The following is an 18,494-nucleotide window of genomic DNA, read 5'->3' as shown; positions in this document are numbered from 1 at the left end:
AGAGGTACAAGGAGGAACTGGAACCATTCCTTCTGAAACTATTCCAATCGATAGAAAAAGAGGGAATCCTCCCTAACACATTTTATGAAGCCAGCATCGTCCTGATACCAAAGCCAGGCAGAGACACAACCAAAAAAGAGAATTTAAGACCAATATCCTTGATGAACATTGATGCAAAAATCCTCAATAAAATACTGGCAAACCGAATCCAGCAGCACATCAAAAAGCTTATCCACCATGATCAAGTGGGCTTCATCCCTGGGATGCAAGGCTGGTTCAACATACGCAAATCAATAAATGTAATCCAGCATATAAACAGAACCAAAGACAAAAACCACATGATTATCTCAATAGATGCACAAAAGGCCTTTGACAAAATTCAACAACCCTTCATGCTAAAAACTCTCAATAAATTAGGTATTGATGGGACGTATCTCAAAATAATAAGAGCTATCTACGACAAACCCACAGCCAATATCATACTGAATGGGCAAAAACTGGAAGCATTCCCTCTGAAAACTGGCACAAGACAGGGATGCCCTCTCTCACCGCTCCTATTCAACATAGTGCTGGAAGTTCTGGCCAGAGCAATCAGGCAGGAGAAGGAAATAAAAGGTATTCAATTAGGAAAAGAGGAAGTCAAATTGTCCCTGTTTGCAGATGACATGATTGTATATCTAGAAAACCCCATTGTCTCAGCCCAAAATCTCCTTAAGCTGATTAGCAACTTCAGCGAAGTCTCAGGATACAAAATTAATGTACAAAAATCACAAGCATTCTTGTACACCAATAACAGACAAACAGAGAGCCAAATCATGAGTGAACTCCCATTCACAATTGCTTCAAAGAGAATAAAATACCTAGGAATCCAACTTACAAGGGATGTGAAGGACCTCTTCAAGGAGAACTACAAACCACTGCTCAATGAAATAAAAGAGGATACAAACAAATGGAAGAACATTCCATGCTCATGGGTTGGAAGAATCAATATCGTGAAAATGGCCATACTGCCCAAGGTAATTTATAGATTCAATGCCATCCCCATCAAGCTACCAATGACTTTCTTCACAGAATTGGAAAAAACTACTTTAAAGTTCATATGGAACCAAAAAAGAGCCCGCATCGCCAAGTCAATCCTAAGCCAAAAGAACAAAGCTGGAGGCATCACGCTACCTGACTTCAAACTATACTACAAGGCTACAGTAACCAAAACAGCATGGTACTGGTACCACAACAGAGACATAGATCAATGGAACAGAACAGAGCCCTCAGAAATGATGCCGCATAGCTACAACTATCTGATCTTTGACAAACCTGACAAAAACAAGAAATGGGGAAAGGATTCCCTATTTAATAAATGGTGCTGGGAAAACTGGCTAGCCATATGTAGAAAGCTGCAACTGGATCCCTTCCTTACACCTTATACTAAAATTAATTCAAGATGGATTAAAGACTTAAATGTTAGACCTAAAACCATTAAAATCCTACAAGAAAACCTAGGCAATACCATTCAGGACATAGGCATGGGCAAGGACTTCATGTCTAAAACACCAAAAGCAATGGCAACAAAAGCCAAAATCGACAAATGGGATCTCATTAAACTAAAGAGCTTCTGCACAGCAAAAGAAACTATCATCAGAATGAACAGGCAACCTACAGAATGGGAGAAAATTTTTGCAACCTACTCATCTGACAAAGGGCTAATATCCAGAATCTACAATGAACTCAAACAAATTTACAAGAAAAAAACAAACAACCCCATCAAAAAGTGGGCAGAGGACATGAACAGACACTTCTCAAAAGAAGACATTTATGCAGCCAGAAAACACATAAAGAAATGCTCATCATCACTGGCCATCAGAGAAATGCAAATCAAAACCACAGTGAGATACCATCTCACACCAGTTAGAATGGCCATCATTAAAAAGTCAGGAAACAACAGGTGCTGGAGAGGATGTGGAGAAATAGGAACACTTTTACACTGTTGGTGGGACTGTAAACTAGTTCAACCATTGTGGAAGTCAGTGTGGCGATTCCTCAGGGATCTCAAACTAGAAATACCATTTGACCCAGCCATCCCATTACTGGGTATATACCCAAAGGACTATAAATCATGCTGCTATAAAGACACATGCACACGTATGTTTATTGCGGCACTATTCACAATAGCAAAGAGTTGGAACCAACCCAAATGTCCAACAACGATAGACTGGATTAAGAAAATGTGGCACATATACACCATGGAATACTATGCAGCCATAAAAAATGATGAGTTTGTGTCCTTTGTAGGGACATGGATGAAACTGGAAAACATCATTCTCAGTAAACTATCGCAAGGACAAAAAACCAAACACCACATGTTCTCTCTCATAGGTGGGAATTGAACAATGAGAACTCATGGACACAGGAAGGGGAACATCACACTCCGGGGACTGTTGTGGGGTGGGGGGAGGGGGGAGGGACAGCATTAGGAGATACACCTAATGCTAAATGACGAGTTAATGGGTGCAGGAAATCAACATGGCACATGGATACATATGTAACAAACCTGCACATTGTGCACATGTACCCTAAAACCCTAAAGTATAATAAAAAAAAAAAAGAAAAAAAAGAAATCTGATTCAATCATTCCTTCCATCATTTTTTTCATTAATTGGTTCATTCAGCAAATATTTGAGTTGTTACTCTATATCATGAAGCTGGATGCAGGGTAGCTATTGAAGTTAATAACTATTGAAGGAATGCTCTCAAAGTCATCATTTAAAAGGGGGAGATCTTGGGTAAAAGTGAGAACTTTACAGGAATGATAAAAATGTTATGGGGAGAGACTACAGCAAGGTCTTTGTAGGGGCCTGAATTAAAAACCTACATTAGAAACTAGAGGACAGCAGGGACAGCCAAAGTTACTCCTATTTTTGTAAGGGGCCATCTGGCAGAAATATGGAAGGGGATTAGAGATCAAAGAGCAATTCACAGAAAAAAATATTCAACAAGACCTCTGGAAAGAGGAAGGAATGGCGGATTGTGGAGTCAAAAAGTCAAAACATTCTGTACTGTGGTTCCAGGGAAGAAAGGTTGGAAATAGTATTCCCAGAATAGCATGAAGATGTGCCACTAAAATGTCCCTTCAAACAGTTAATGATGAAATTGTCCTACATTACTCAAAATCCAAGATTCTCTTGGGGATGGGGGTGGAGAGCAAGAGTTTAAGAACTGTGGTCTCTTGAATGCTAGATAATCTGTATTTGGCCAGGAAATCTGAAATCACTGTAGTATGGTAATTGTTCTCCAACTTTGAAAGTGATAAAGTAGAACACTGAAAATGAAACCAAAGCATGAGGGCAAGAGCAAAAACTACAGAGAGCAACGATTCATGACAGAAAGAGTCTCTTGGGGTATAAGGGCAAATGAGATGCCTAGGTTGAGAGAAGAGGTTGTAGTTTTAGTAACCAAAATGTGTGAGGCTCAGAGCCAAACATCACTGAGTTTGTCTTAAAGTCTTTGACTATTCCTGAATCTAGACAGGCAGTCTGTATTTGTTGATTATTTACCTTTATACTCAAAAGGATACATCACACATCATCCACACAAAAACATCTATACATACAACATTTGAACATTTTTTATCACTTTAATCCATTTTCTCATTTGGATTTCAGTATTTGTGTGCCAGGCTTAATGAAAACTTTTTATGGAGTCAATTCTATGGAAGCCCTGTGACAAATCTTCCAAAATCTATTTCTCAAGGGCCTCCAACAAGATAGAAGGAAAATGGGGTTTTCATTCTTCCTTACTTTATGACTGCTTAGCTCTTTTGGATCCACTTTTGCTCTGAGAAGAATATGAAATAGAAATTGTTAAGCCCTTAAGAGTTTCAATGTAATAAATCCTCTCAAAACAAAAGGCTATTCCACAAATAAGTTTTTGTTTTTTTGAGATGGGTCTTGCTCTGCCACCCAGGCTGGAGTGTGGTGGCATGATCACAACTCACTGTAGCCTCAACCTCTTGAGCACAAACGATCCTCTTACCTCAGCTTCCCAAGTAACTGGGACTACAGGCATGCACCACCACACCTGGCTAAGTTAAAAAAATTTTGGTAGAGATAGGGTCTTGCTATGTTGCCCAGGTTGGTCTTGAACTCCTGGCCTCAAGCAATCCTCCCACCTTATCCTCCCAAAGCACTGGGATTACAGGCATTAGCCACTTGCGCCAAGCCCACAAAACGTTACTGCTTTAAGATGTTGAAGCTAAAACAACGTTGAGGACAAGGGGAGGATCAGGACATTTCAGAACCAATGTATTGTTTTGTAGGCTTCACTCTTGGAAGAAAATGAAAGGAACTCAATTTACAATGACCTTCTTTGTTTCCTTCTTGAAGGAATATTATTGTTAAGTTTGGCGAGTAGACACTTGCTAGGTAGTACATATACGGAATTGAAGCAATAAAGCATTTAGGTGCTCAGGGACTGCAGCCATCCCAATCTACACACACACCATGCATGTACTACCTGCAAGGCTATGAGCAAAGACCCAACAGGACCCACTGACTTATTTTTTACTGGCTGTCACCCTAATCCCATCTCACACTGATACAAACTCACAACCCTCATGTTGCTACTGGCCTTTTGGATTTTTCCATCAGTATTGACTTTATCTTATTATTTGATGCTCCCCATATTGCTTCAGATAGGATACCCCCATTCTAACTTGGGTCCTCCAGAAACCAACTCCCAAAAGTATCCACCTCCATATAGCTGAGCCTCCTTACTGTACACCTACAGGAGAGCCTCCACCAACTCTCCTTTTCTGTAGGTGTACAGTAAGGAGAAAGGGGTGGGGTTCAGACAGCCAGCTGCTCAGGAGCCACAGGAACTGAGGCTAGCAAGTAAATGTAGCAGGCATGAAAACTGTTGGGCCTATACAGTATCCCATTAAACTTCCTGCCTAGAGGATCACTTTGTAGAGTGGAAAAATAATTAGGAGTGGGCAAGATTTCATCATCTACTTGCTCCTGCTAGAGCCCAGGGCTGCCCCATCTATCAATAGCAAATTGTAGTATGGGTCACTTGATCTTGGGAAACTAAGAGGAGTCAGGCCACTGTTCATCCTAATGTGTCCACAGGGTGCTGGTGTAGAGTGCAGAAAGGTAGGCCTTATCACCTTTTCTTATCTTCTCTGTCATCAGTCATCCTATCAAAGGACCCAGATTTCACCATGATGGATACAAAAAGCCCATTTTTTTCTGAGAAGGGCTTTTATGTGTTTACAGGCAATCTGTTGTTATATCTATCACTGGTGGTGAGTGTTAAGGGTAGAAAAAATTGCAGTAGTGTTGATAGCAATAATTCTATTTACGTTTTTCCTTTGTTGGTTTTAAAACATGAATCAAATATACCTTGTAAATAGGAGAAAATTGTAATAATGTTGTTGAGTACAAATTTTACTGCTATGGTAACTGTAAATACACACTGATAGATTTTTTTTAATGTAGTGGTATATTGGTATTGAATTTTAGTGCTATGACTAAAACCCAGGAAAACAAATTTAATAAAAATATTGCTGTCCGCAGTTTTATGTGTTAAAATGTAGGGTCTAGTAAACAGGATGGATCAAAGGCTTCTGACTTTAACTGATGGTGAAACACAAAGATTAAGCAATGATACCTCCAAATGTCTGGGGGCTTAGAGAAGAGGCAAAAGCACAATGGATAATCTCTTACAGGTACAGTCAGCAGGAAGGTTCACATCAAAGAAACACCGAGGTAAACAAGGGAAATGGGATTACAAGAAGAGAGGCCCTGAGTCCCCATGGTTACTCTGAAAGTAGCAAAAGGTCACAGACTGATAACCCTCTCTAGATATAGTTGGCAGGTGGAGATGGAGATTAAAGAAAGGAGGATTCTTAATGTAATAGGTGGGTGATGTCAAATAGAACTACCAAAAAAAAAAAAAGGCAAAATAGTATATCTGACTAAGCCTCCACCAATTATATTTCAGAAATATTCAGCTTAATAGTCATCCGTTATAGAACCAGCACATGTGCCAGGCCTAGTTTCAGGTGCTCTATTTACTTTCATTATTTATTATCTCTCATTCTCATACAACTTTGTCGGGTATTTTTCCCCCATTTTAATATGTGTTCTAAAATGTCACTTGGAGAGATGCACCCTCCTCCGAAGGAGGTTGTGATTATAAATAACAAAATAAAAATCAAATTTGTGTAGATACAGTTGAGGAAACTGAGATTCAGGGAGGTGGTGCCACTTCACCAGGACTCAACAACTAGGAAGTGACAGAGTATTATAGAAACAAGTCTGTCTGAAGCTAAAGCCTGGTTCTTTGCACTCAACAATGGAAATCTCTCCTCCTCCTGGCTTACAGGGGGAGTAGAAGCCCAGACTGCCTTACTCACTACTTTCTCCTCCACTTTGCATTCAGCTATTGAATCTCGGATTGTTCTTAACATATCTAGGTGAGAGGTGCTAAAACAGGTGCTGCAAAGAATCCATGGTTCACCCTGATGGCCTGAGATTCAATCTACCCTTAGTGTTCTGTCATTCCCCAGAGCACTGCTTCTCTATCAGGAATTTTGCCTCCAAGGGGATATGTGGTCATGTCTGAACACATTTTCAGTTGTCACAACTAGGGGAATTCTATTGGCATCTAGTGGATAGAGGTCAGGTCTGCACTCAGCATTCTACAATGCACAGGACAGCTCCCCACAACAAGGAATGATTCAGCTCCAAACATTAACAGGGCCAAGGTTGAGAAACTCTGTTTTTTAAGGAGTCTACCCATTACTGTGCAATGTTTATGGACTGTTACATTTTCCATTGCTACTGCTAATACAAACTGCCATTGAGCCTTCCAATGATGCTACCACCATCAAAATTCCAAATGGCCATTCCCTCTGAGAAGTATTTCCAGGGATGCTGTCATATGGACTGACTCTAGCTGACCCTCTTGGTGTTCCTCAAAATGATGGCACTAGGTTATTAATGTATGTGTGGGAAAGCCTCCAGCAATAATTTGCCCATTATTTTTTTGATGCCCTAATGTAAAGCTTATGTTTATATGGGGCAATGTTGGACATAAGTATCCCTTTCCTCCATCTTGGATATTGTGCCCTACTTTCCCAGAGAAATAAAATTCAGCTTCCAAACGAAATTTTCAGAATCACACTCCTTTCTTCTCCATAGACATTCCTGTCTTAACATTCTCAGCTGGATCTTTGGGTTGTGGGTCAATAGATTTAGTTCTGTGCATATCAACCTCCCGTTTCCCCTCCTCCTTTTTGGAGTCTTTGTTATCATCTAAAGGCTAAAATGTTGATGTCAACATCTAAATGTTGGACCTGGACCTTTAAAAATATTGGACTTCAACTAAGGCACTTGAAAATCTCCTAGGGCTTGCCTGTTTGCGTCCCTTCAAAATTCCTGTTGAAACTTACTCTCCAATGCAACAGTATTAAAAGGTGGGGCCTTTAGGAGGTAATTAGGCCATGAGGGCTCCACCTTCATAGATGAGATTAGTGCCCTTATGAAAAGGCTTGAAAGAGTGAGTTTATCCCTTTTGCTTTTCTGCCTCTTCCACCATATGAGCACCCAGCATTCATCTCTTCCATCTCTTCTGCCATGTGAAGACACAGTTTATCTCTTCCACCTTTCCATCAAGTGAGAATACAATGAGAAGGTATCAACCTGGGTTCTCAAGTCTCACTGCCCAGGGGAGTGTGAAGTTTCTGCTCCATGTATTCCGATGCAGCACTCTTCAGTCTCTCCAGATGTGGCTCAAGTGAGCCCAGCTGCAGCTTGGGCTACCTCTCCAGGAGGCGCATGGGGTAAACTTTCATAGCATCTACATGGTGCTAACTCTGCAGGCACACAGAGTCCGAGAGCTGTGGGGGCATGGCTACGTTCATCTAGATTTCAAAGGATTCCCTGGAAAGCTTAAGGGCCAAGGCAGAGAAATGCCACAGGGGCAGAGGCACCAGAGAGTTTCCACTAAAGCAATGCTTAGTGGTGCCTAGTGGGCCACTACAGAGAGTCCCCACTAGGGCAGTGTCCATTGGATCCATGGGAGCAGAGGTGACCCCAAGAACCCAGAACTCTAGAGCTAGGGCCACCAGCATGCAACTGTAGACTGGGAGAGCCACAGGTACAAGACTGTACTTGGGAGAGCTTCAGTATGGCTGTGCCAGCAAAGCCATGGGAGCAAGGTTGCCTGGAGCCTTGAGAACCCAACTCCTACCCCAGTGTGTCCAGAGGGCAGGACATGGAATAAAGGGAGATTACTCTCCAGCCTTAAGATTGAATATTGTTTGCTCTGTTTGGGGTTGGACTTACTCAGGACCTATTATCCCTTTCTTCTTTCTTCTTTTTGGAATGAAAATGTTTAACCTGCACCTGTCCCACCATTCTATTTTGGAAGCATGTGACTTGTTTGATTTCACAAGCTTACAGCTAGAGGGGGAATTTGCTTTGGGATGAATCATACTTTGGGTCTCTCACCCATATCTGATTTAGACAATATTCAGACGAGATTTTGGACTTAGACTTTAAAGTTGATGCTGTAATGAGTTAAAATTTCTAGGCCTATTGGGAAGGAATATTTGTATATTTTAACATAAGTTTGGTGGGGGGAAGGGCAGGAGTGGAATGCTGTGGATTGAATATTTATGTTCCTCCAAAATTCATGTTGAAACTTAATTCCCAGTGCAACTCTATAAAGATGTAGGTACATTTAGAAGGCGATTAGGCTATAAGGGCTCCACACTCATGGGTGGCAATAATGCTCTTATAATAAGAGCTCAGTGGAACGTATTTATCACTTTTGCTCTTCTGCCCCTTCTACCACGTGAGGACATAGTGTTTGTCCCTTCTCACTTCCTTCATGTGCGGATGCAGTGGGAAGGGGTCACCTTGGAAGCAGAGAGCAAACCCTTACCAGATATTGAACTGGCCAGCGCCAGTTGGTCTTGGACTTCCCAGCCTTCAGAACTGTGAGAAATAAATTTCTATTGTTTATAAATTACTCAGTCTCAGATTTTTTTTATAGTGGCACAAACAGACTAAGATGGCATCCTAATAGCACTATGTATTTCAAAGGATGAAAAGAATTTCCGTAAGATACCCAGAATGATATCTCCAAAAGGAGAGATGAAGAAACTAAGGCTACAAAGAGGAAAATGACTTGCTCAAGGACAAAAGCTAATTTCTACAGAGTCACACCTGAAGGCCACTAATTTTACTACCATACCACTGTGACTCTACTAATGCCAAAATACATATACAAAATAAAGTCATGTTTTGTGTCACGAACTTTTGGACAATGATGGAGCACATATATGATGGTGGTCCCATAAGATTATAGTAAGGTACTTTTTTAAAAAATTATACTTTAAGTTCTGGTGTACATGTGCAGAACATGCAGTTTTGTTACACAGGTATACACGTGCCATGGTGGTTTGCTGCACCCATCAACCCGTCACCTACATTAGGTATTTCTCCTAATATTATCCCTCCCCTAGCCCCCCACCCCCTGATAGGCCCCAGTGTATGATGATCCCCTCCCTATGTCCATGTGTTCTCATTGTTCAACTCTCACTTATGAGTGAGAACATGTGGTGTTTGGTTTTCTGATCTTTTGATAGTTTGCTGAGAATGATGGTTTCCAGATTCATCCATGTCCCTGCAAAGGACATGAACTCATCCTTTTTTATGGCTGCATAGTATTCCATGGTGTATATGTGCCACATCTTCTTTATACAGTCTATTATTGATGGATATTTGGGTTGGTTCCAAGTCTTTGCCATTGTGAATAGCGCCACAATAAACATATGTGTGCATGGGTCTATATAGTAGAATGATTAATAATCTTTTGCTTATATGCCCAGTAATGGGATTGCTGGGTCAAATGGTATTTCTAGTTCTAGATCCTTGAGGAATCACCACATTGTCTTCCACAATGGTTGAACTAATTGATACTCCTACCAACAGTGTAAAAGCGTTCCTAGTTCTTCACATCCTCTCCAGCATCTGTTGTTTCCTGACTTTTTAATGATCACCATTCTAACTGGCGTGACATGGTATCTCATTGTGGTTTTCATTTTCATTTATCTAATGACCAGTGATGATGAGCATTTTTTCATATGTCTGTTGGCTGCATAAATGTCTTCTTTTCAGAAGTGTTTGTTCTTATCCTTTGCCCACTTTTTGATGGGATTGTTTTTTTCTTGTACATTTGTTTAAGTTCTTTGTAGATTCTAGATATTAGCCATTTGTCAGATGGATAGATTGCAAAAATTTTCCCCCATACTGTAGGTTGCCTGTTCAGTCTGATGATAGTTTCTTTGGCTGTGCAGGAGCTCTTTAGTTTAATTAGATCTCATTTGTCAATTTTGGCTCTTGTTGCCATTGCTTTTGGTGTTTTAGATATGAAGTCTTTGCCCATGCCTATGGCCTGAATGGTATTGCCCAGGTTTTCTTCTAGGATTTTTATGGTACTAGGTCTTACATTTAAGTCTTTGCTCCACCATGAGTTGATTTTTGTATAAGGTGTAAGGAAGGGGTCCAGTTTCAGTTTTCTGCATATGGCTAGCCAGTTTCCCGAGCACCATTTATTAAATAGGGAATCCTTTCCCCATTGCTTGTTTTTGTCAGGTCTGTCAAAGGTCAGATGGTTGTAGATGTGTAGTGTTATTCCTGAGGCCTCTGTTCTGTTCTATTGGTCTATATATCTGTTCTGGTGCCAGTACCATGCTGTTTTGGTTACTGTAGCCTTGTAGTATAGTTTGAAGTCAGGTAGCGTGATGCCTCCAGCTTTGTTCTTTTGGCTTAGGATTGACTTGCCAATGCGGGCTCTTTTTTGGTTCCATATGAACTTCAAAGTAGTTTTTTCCAATTCTGTGAAGAAAGTCATTGGTAGCTTGATGGGAATGGCATTGACTCTATAAATTACCTTGGGCAGTATGGCCAGTTTCACGACATTGATTCTTCCTACCCATGAGCATGGAATGTTCTTCCATTTGTTTGTATCCTCTTTTATTTCATTGAGCAGTGGTTTGTAGTTCTCCTTGAAGAGGTCCTTCACATCCCTTGTAAGTTGAATTCCTAGGTATTTTATTCTCTTTGTAGCAATTGTGAATGGGAGTTCACTCATGATTTGGCTCTCTGTTTATCTGTTATTGGTGTATAGGAATGCTTGTGATTTTTGCACATTGATTTTGTATCCTGAGACTTTGCTGAAGTTGCTTATCAGCTTAAGGAGATTTTGGGCTGAGACGATGGGGTTTTCTAAATATACACTCATGTCATCTGCAAACAGAGACAGTTTGACTTCCTCTCTTCCTATTTTCTTCCTAACTTTCTCTTGCCTGATTGCCCTGGCCAGAACTTCCAATACTATGTTGAATAGGAGTGGTGAGAGAGGGTATCCTTGTCTTGTGCTGGTTTTCAAAGGGAATGCTTCCAGTTTTTGCCCACTCAGTATGATATTGGCTGTGGGTTTGTCATAAATAACTCTTATTATTTTGAGATACATTCCATTGATACCTAGTTGATTGAGAGTTTTTAGCATGAAGGGGTGTCAAATTATGTCAAAGGCCTTTTCTATGTCTATTGAGATAATCATGTGGTTTTTGTCATTGGTTCTGTTTATATGATGGATTGCGTTTATTGATTTGCATATGTTGAACCAGCCTTGCATCCCAGGAATGAAGCCAGCTTGATCATGGTGGACAAGCTTTTTGATGTGCTGCTGGATTCGGTTTGCCAGTATTTTATTGAGAATTTTTGCATCGATGTTCATCAGGGATATTGGGCTGAAAATTTCTTTTTCTGTTGTGTCTCTGCCAGGTTTTGGTATCAGGATAATGCTGGCCTCATAAAATGAGTTAGGGAGGATTCCCTCTTTTTGTATTGTTTGGAATAGTTTCAGAAGGAATGGTACCAGCTCCTCTTTGTACCTCTGGTAGAATTCGGCTGTGAATCCATCTGGTCCTGGGCTTTTCTTGGTTGGTAGGCTATTAATTAATGACTCGATTTCAGAATTTGTCATTGGTTTATTTAGGGATTTGACTTCTTTCTGGTTTAGACTTGGGAGGGTGTATGTGTCGAGGAATTTATCCATTTCTTCTAGATTTTCTAGTTTATTTGCATAGAGGAGTTTACAGTATTCTCTGATGGTAGTTTGTATTTCTGTGGGATCAGTGGTAATATCCCCTATATCATTTTTTATTGCATCTATTTGATTCATCTCTCTTTTCTTCTTTATTAGTGTGGATAGTTGTCTATTTTGTTGATCTTTTCAAAAAACCAGCTCCTGGATTCATTGATTTTTTGAAGGGTTTTTCGTGCCTCTAGCTCCTTCAGTTCTGCTCTGATCTTAGTTATTTCTTGTCTTTGGCTAGATTTTGAATGTGTTTGCTGTTGCTTCTCTAGTTCTTCTAATTTTGATGTTAGGGTGTCAATTTTAGATCTTTCCTGCTTTCTCTTGTGGGCATTTAGTGCTATAAATTTCCCTCTACACACTGGTTTAAACGTGTCCCAGAAATTCTGGTACATTTTGTCTTCATTCTCATTGGTTTCAAAGAACTTATTTATGTCTGCCTTAATTTCGTTATTTACCCAGTAGTCATTCAGGAGCAGGTTGTTCAGTTTCCATGTAGTTGAGAGGTTTTGAGTGAGTTTCTTAATCCTGAGTTTTCATTTGATTGCACTGTGCTCTGAGAGACTGTTTGTTATGATTTCCATTAATCTTCATTTGCTGAGGAGTGTTTTACTTCCAATTATGTGGTCAATTTTAGAATAAGTGTGATGAGGTGCTGAGAAGAACTTGTATATTCTGTTGATTTGGCGTGGAGAGTTCTATAGATGTCTATTAGGTCTGCTTGGTCCAGAGCTGAGTTCAAGTCCTGAATATCCTTGTGAATTTTCTGTCTCGTTGATCTAATATTGACAGCGGGGTGGTAAAGTCTCCCGCTATTATTGTGTGGGAGTCTAAGTCTCTTTGTAGTTCTCTAAGAACTTACTTTATGAATCTGGGTGCTCCTGTATTGGGTGCATATGTATTTAGGATAGTTAGCTCTTCTTGCTGTATTGATCTCTTTACCATTATGTAATGCCCTTCCTTGTCTAGTAAGGTACTTTTGCTGTACCTTTTATATGTTTAGATACAGAAATACCTACCATTGTGTTGCAATTACCTACAGTATTCAGTGCAGTATCACGTTGTACAGGTTTGTAGCCTAGGAGCAAGAGACTCTACCATACAGCCTAGGTTTGTAGTAGGCTATACCATCTAGGTTTGTATAAGCACACTCTACGTCTTTTGCACAGTGAGAAAATTGTCTGACAAAGTTAATGACAGGAACATATCCCTGTCATTAAGTGATACATGAATGCATGTGTAGAATGATTCTTCAGACATCTTGAAGCACTTTATATGATTTAAAAATACTTTCACTTCAAATATGAGGCATGAAAATACTAATGATATTCTAAGTATTATTATCATCTCTATGAGAGAGTCTCAGAGACATGATGAGACTTGCAGAGCTGAAAGCAGAATCCAGCTATATAGACCCCTTTCTATTGCAACACGAAATCAGAATGTTGGTTTTCAGTGTGAGGCTGACAGACATGAATAATACACATGCAATTAAGTCATGTCAAAACCCAATCAAAGGATTCAGGCAGTCACCTAGGTAATAAAGACAGAAACACAAGATTTGAGCTGAATTAGCCAGATTATCATCAAACTGATTCATTTTGACCGAAGATAATATACCAGCATGAGAACTTCTCTACAGACATTATTTATGTCTACATGGAAGCCCTGAAGCTATTGCAAAAATCTGCAGTAGCCACGTATAGATATCATTTCCTAGCTATATATAGGAGACTCTTCCTTCTATAATGCTCAAATAGGGGATGTCGCCATGTCTCAGAGATCAATGAAGCTTAGGGGAACACTTCTCAGTCTAGCGAGTGTACCCAGTTTGAGAGGATTAGGCATTTCCAAGTAATTTTCTGATCATAACTCTATTGTAGAAAAATAAGCTATTCTAATTTTATACTCCCAAATACTTACTAAATACTTACTACGTGTTGCAGTGTGTTATAAATGGTGCTTATATTGGAAGTCTGCAGTGGGCGGAGGGGGGGGGGTTGTTGGCATGGGGAGGATGATAAACAAAACACAATCTCTATACTCCAGGAGGTTACAAAGCAGTGGGGGGACTGAGAGTAATAGTGTGATTTGGATTTACACAGACATTAACAGAGTACATGTTAGTCCTTTCATCTGGAACACTCTTCCCTCCCGTCTCTCCTAGCAATTATCACTTCTACTAATAAAACTTCTGTATCTGGATTTCTCCAGCAGACTTCTTGTCCTTCCACTGTGTGTGCTTACATGGTCCAGTCAGCATCCTTCTGCCACAATAGTATTAATATCACAATGTATAGTCTCCACCCTCAACAAAATATGAGTTTTAAAGAAAAGGGACTTTGTATTTCTGTATCCTCAGGGCCTAGCACAGTGCCCGGAACATGGAAAGTGCTCATTATATGATTGTTTAATTCCTAAATGAGTGAATGAAGGAATTCATAAATGTGCCCTGGAGAGCAAAGGAAAGAGAGATTGTTTCTGGCAGGGGTATATTAAACATTGCATCAAGGAGATAGCATACGCTGGGTCTTGAAGAGTGAATATGATCTGGACATGAGCAAAGGCACAGAGACCAGAAACAGCCAGGTCAGAAATGTGCCTTAAAAATTTTTTTAAAGTAATGCTTTGAGAGGCTTTGGATTCTATCATGGTGGAGTACTTAGTACCAAACTTGTTGCCCTATTATACACATTTAGAAAACTGGATAAAATATGTGAAACAACTATTTTCAGGCATAGAATGTGATCCATCATGGAATATAACAGTTGAGGTGAGCCCTACTTCCTTGTCCATACTGCAAGAAGAGGAAACTTGAGCAGAGCACAGCAGACACTGAATTCAGGAGACAGAGACTAGAGTTTACAGAAGCTGAGGTGAGTGGAATTTCTTGACAAGAGCACAGGAGAGGAAGACGATATGCAGGAAAAGACCTTCAGAAATCTCTATAGGCATAACCCTGAGTTCTGCTTATGAATCATCCACATAAATACATATGGCGAAATGCCATGTTTCAAGACAAAGGCAACTACCAGGATGCTGTGAGCTGACAAATTTACAGAGTTTACACAAGAATAGGAGACATTTAAGTTCCAGCCAGACAAAGGAGAGAGAACTTGTTGAATACCCAGGGAATCAGGTAGAGGCTTATGAAGGAACATGTTTTTTTATTAGGGATAAGCAAGCAGTGGGTAAAGTATGCAATAGATCTGCTATAACAAAACTTCAAAATGAGACTCAAAAGCATCATAATGAACTGGCTACAGTAACATAACTGCCTACTAGGCAAAGTCCAACATTTTCTTAAGGAAGACAACCAAGTGCAGACACTCAGCAACATACTATTCTCAATTAAAAATTATTAGGCACACAAGAAAAAGGAAAATGTTACCCACGACTAGGAGAGAAGTCAGTCAATAGAAATAAAACAAAAAAAATGAGAGAGCTGATGAAATTAGTAGACAATAACATTAAAATGGCTATTTTAAGAATGCTCAAAAAAATAAAGGAAAACATAAACATAATGAGGGAAGATATAAAAAGAAACAAATGCAACTTCTAAATCTGAAAAATACAATATGTAATATGAAAAGTAATCATAAATTGAAGTGTGCTGTTGAAAGGTTTGTACTTTAATAGCAAATTAGACACTTCAGAAGAAAATACCAGTGCCTTGATGACATAGCAAGAGAATCTAACTACAATGAAACATAGAAAGAAAAAAAGTGCCAAACAGGAACAACTAAGAATAGAGATTTGTGGCACAATATTAAGCAATCTAATCTACGTGTAACTGAAGTCCCAAAAAGAAGCAACAGGAGAAGGTGGAAAATGTATTTGATGAAATAACAGCACATTTTTTCTAAATTTCATGAAAAGCATAAACCCACAGATCCAAGAATCCCAGTGAACTCATGAAGGATAAACACCAAGCAAACAACACAAAGACACATCATAATAAAATTGCCAAAAAGTCATGATTAAGGAAAATATCTCAATAGTAGCCAGAGGAAAAAAAGACACATAAGATACCAGAGAAAAAAGATAAGAATGACTACAGACTTCTCAGCACAAACAATGCAAGCCAGATAGGAACTAATCTTTAAGTTTCAAATATACTTCAATAATATGTTCTTCAAGAATAAAAGCAAAATGAATACTATTTCTTTTTTTTTCTTTTTTTTAATTATACTTTAAGTTTTAGGGTACATGTGCACAATGTGCAGGTTAGTTACATATATATACATGTGCCATGTTGGTGTGCTGCACCCATTAACTCATCATTTAACATTAGGAATATCTCCTAATGCTATCCCCCCCTCCCCCCACCCAACAACAGGCCCCGGTGTGTCATGTTCCCCTTTCTGTGTCCATGTGTTCTCATTGTTCAATTCCCACCTATGAGTGAGAACATGTGGTGTTTGGTTTTTTGTCCTTGCGATAGTTTGCTGAGAATGATGGTTTCCAGCTTCATCCATGTCCCTACAAAGGACATGAACTCATCATTTTTTTATGGCTGCATAGTATTCCATGGTGTATATGTGCCACATTTTCTTAATCCAGTCTATCATTGTTGGATATTTGGGTTGGTTCCAAGTCTTTGCTATTGTGAATAGTGCCACAATAAACATACGTGTGCATGTGTCTTTATAGCAGCATGGTTTATAGTCCTTTGGGTATATACCCAGTAATGGGATGGCTGTGTCAAATGGTATTTCTAGTTCTAGATCCTTGAGGAATTGTCACACTGACTTCCACAATGGTTGAACTAGTTTACAGTCCCACCAACAGTGTAAAATTGTTCTTATTTCTCCACATCCTCTCCAGCACCTGTTGCGTCCTGATTTTTAATGATCGCCACTCTAATTGGTGTGAGATGGTATCTCATTGTGGTTTTGATTTGCATTTCTCTGATGGCCAGTGATGATGAACATTTTTTCATGTGTCTTTTGGCTGCATAAATGTCTTCTTTTCAGAAGTGTCTGTTCATATCCTTCATCCACTTTTTGATGGGGTTGTTTGTTTTTTTCTTGTAAATTTGTTTGAGTTCATTGTAGATTCTGGATATTAGTCCTCTGTCAGATGAGTAGATTGCAAAAATTTTCTCCCATTCTGTAGGCTGCCTTTTCACTCTGATGGTAGTTTCTTTTGCTGTGCAGAAGCTCTTTAGTTTAATTAGATCCCATTTGTCAATTTTGGCTTTTGTTGCCATTGCTTTTGGTGTTTTAGACATGAAGTCCTTGCCCATGCCTGTGTCCTGAATGGTATTGCCTAGGTTTTCTTCTAGGGTATTTATGGTTTTAGGTCTAACAATTAAATCTTTAATCCATCCTGAATTAATTTTAGTATAAGGTGTAAGAAAGGGATCCAGTTTCAGCTTTCTACATATGGCTAGCCAGTTTTCCCAGCACCATTTGTTAAATAGGGAATCCTTTCCCCATTGCTTGTTTTTGTCAGATTTGTCAAAGATCAGATGGTTGTAGATATGTGGCATTATTTCTGAGGGCTCTGTTATATTCCATTGGTCTATATCTCTGTTTTGGTACCAGTACCATGCTGTTTTGGTTACTGTAGCCTTGTAGTATAGTTTGAAGTCAGGTAGCGTGATGCCTCCAGCTTTGTTCTTTTGGCTTAGGATTGACTTGCCAATGCGGGCTATTTTTTGGTTCCACATGAACTTTAAAGTAGTTTTTTCCAATTCTGTGAAGAGGGTCATTGGTAGCTTGATGGGGATGGCATTGAATCTATAAATTACCTTGGGCAGTATGGCCATTTTCACGATATTGATTCTTCCTACCCATGAGCATGGAATGTTCTTCCATTTGTTTATATGCTCTTTTATTTCATTGAGCAATGGTTTGTAGTTCTTGAAGAGGTCCTTCACATCCCTTGTAAGTTGGATTCCTAGGTATTTTATTCTCTTTGAAGCAATTGTGAATCGGAGTTCACTCATGATTTGGCTCTCTGTTTATCTGTTATTGGTGTATAAGAATGCTTGTGATTTTTGTACATTGATTTTGTATCCTGAGACTTTGCTGAATTCGCTCATCAGCTTAAGGAGATTTTGGGCTGAGACGATGGGGTTTTCTAGATATACAATCATGTCATCTGCAAACAGGGACAATTTGACTTCTTCTTTTCCTAATTGAATACCCTTTATTTCCTTCTCCTGCCTGATTGTCCTGGCCAGAACTTCCAACACTATGTTTAATAGGAGTGGAGAGAGAGGGCATCCCTGTCTTGTGCCAGTTTTCAAAGGGAATGCTTCCAGTTTTTGCCTGTTCATTATGATATTGGCTGTGGGTTTGTCATAAATAGCTCTTATT

This window comes from Nomascus leucogenys, chromosome X (assembly GCF_006542625.1).
Source record: "Nomascus leucogenys isolate Asia chromosome X, Asia_NLE_v1, whole genome shotgun sequence".
NCBI classification, from domain to species: domain Eukaryota; kingdom Metazoa; phylum Chordata; class Mammalia; order Primates; family Hylobatidae; genus Nomascus; species Nomascus leucogenys.
Note: the sequence above shows the minus strand (reverse complement) of the source record.